The sequence below is a fragment of the Priapulus caudatus genome, unplaced genomic scaffold, assembly GCF_000485595.1.
Source record: "Priapulus caudatus unplaced genomic scaffold, Priapulus_caudatus-5.0.1 Scaffold349, whole genome shotgun sequence".
In the NCBI taxonomy this organism is placed as follows: Eukaryota; Metazoa; Priapulida; class Priapulimorpha; order Priapulimorphida; family Priapulidae; genus Priapulus; species Priapulus caudatus.
Window position 1 is genome coordinate 406,820 of NW_014577410.1, and position 2,271 is coordinate 409,090.

Below are 2,271 nucleotides of genomic sequence, written 5' to 3' on the forward strand. Positions count from 1 at the left end.
CGTATTTTATCGGCAGTTGGTGCGCATTGCATTGTTTATTTCGAATTGTTCGCTTGATTGTTTAAAGCAGCTCGCAGCTCACAAATACAGTATTTCTGGAGCCGCGAATCAGCGTGTGAACGTTCCGCCGCGTATTTGTCTCAGATTCGATATTTCGCAAATACCGTATTTCATAAATACGAGGTCTCGTGTGAACGAGGCTATTGTCTCGTAAAACGTATTATCAGGTATTCCTTATCACGTGACACTCTTAAGTAAATATTATTGACCAATAGCACTAAAACACGAACTATGGTCAATCCAATGCACGCTAGCAAGGTCATGGGGTGACGCTATTACAACAAACGGTTAAAATATACAAAATTTGGTCTCAACAAATGTTATAAATAAACTAATTATTAATTAATTAATGCACAGTGACTGACAGCTTGGCACGGCACACCTAGCGCATAAGACGCTACGCATATACCGCTCGATGACAATGGACGGGCGCACCTCCCGTATCGCCTTGCGCCGGGGATGGGTGACGCGACGCGCCACACCTACGAGCCAAGGTCCGGCCGATAATGACGAAAACCCGGTCGGATTGAAAATGTCGCCGACCGGTTTTCGGAAACGTATAAATAGGCACGGACAAAAAATCATAAGTTAGTTATTACCCCGAGGAAGAGACGATCGAGAGACGATGTAGTGGAGATAGACGAAAACAAAGATGACGGGGCCTAGGCTTGGGTAGGGTCCCTATATACAGAGAGTTGCGCCAACTCAGGATTTGACTCCATGTTGTTTCCAAATGGATCCACACCGCTGCCGCTTAAGTACAGCGCTGTATGGATACGCTGCACAATGGTCCGTAGTAATTAATTAGACTAATCGTGCTTCAAAAAACTCAAAATTTACAGAGATTATAGCTAAGCCATGTGTCTATGTGTATCTAAATTTCTAGAAATGTAACTCAAATCGTTCGCGCCATATGATAGTTTAATTGTACACTTTCTTACCGTCCATAGCCGTGCGTATATTAACCTGTGCGATATAGTCAGGTTCACTATGTATTTTCGTTCAGAATCATGGTAGATTAGCAAACCTATACATTTTTGGAAAGGTCATAGCATGTGGAATCTGAAAAACAATGTTTACATTTGCGGAGATACCGGTATGGCCGCCATTTTGGATTTTCAAAATGGCCGTTATAAAATACATATTTGGCCGTATTTCTGCCTCTAATCACCCTAAAAACTTTTTTAAATATGCTAATCCTATGTTTTCAGGGACAAGGAATCCATTGGGGACATAACCAGACTTCTAACTGTAACACTTAGTATTTTTTTCAGGAAATATTGTCATTGAAACAACAAAAAATCCATTAATATATAGCATATATTAACCCTTTCACTGCGGGTCCCGGCCGTGGCCGGGACATCGTGCATGACTTGATATAGCTCCTGCAGAAGTTGCACATGAGTGGCCTACCATGCTGACTGTGATTCTGCAAGCATCCGAATTGAAGAAGTTGGTCGTTGGTGAAGAATACCCGACAGTGATTTCGTTCGACATGGCACTGTATGTGAAGGCAGCGCAGTTACTGGATTCAAGACTTGATCTGAAAGCAGCAGTTGTCCCCAGACTGGGCGAGCTACATGCTGTGATGGCTGCGCTGAGAGCTCTGGGAACGTCCATAGAAAACTCAGGGATAGATGATGCGTGGATTGAGGCTGACGTATACGGCTCTGCCACAACCAGACAGATCCTCAAGTGCGCTCACTACAAGAGAACTCTTCGTGCACACATCCACACTTATATGGCTCTATATGAACTTGTCCTGGAACAGTTCTTCACAGAAAAGCCCAACCTTAAAGCCATTTGCGTAGAAGCAGCAGATAATGTCCAGGAAGCTTGTGCAAAATCAGCAGCTGACAGAAGCTCAAATCCCGAAAGCGTGACAAGGACCAATGACGATCTACTACAAACCCTCACTAACGACGACGTCATTCAACAGCTGAAAATGTGGGAAGCGCAGAAATCCTCAAATGCAATGTTCAAGTCTTTGATGAACTACATCCACCGGGTTGAAACCATCTTGCACTTTGTTGAGGCATCCAGGAATTCCAATCTCGTTCTCCACCTTCAAGCTGGGGAGGCACTAAGCAAGTTATTCTTCGCCATGGATCGAATAAAATACAAGCGCCTCTGGCCACGTTACATCGCAGACATGCATGAGTTGAAGACAAGCCATCCAGAAACCTAGACGAAGACGAAAACCTATCTGTG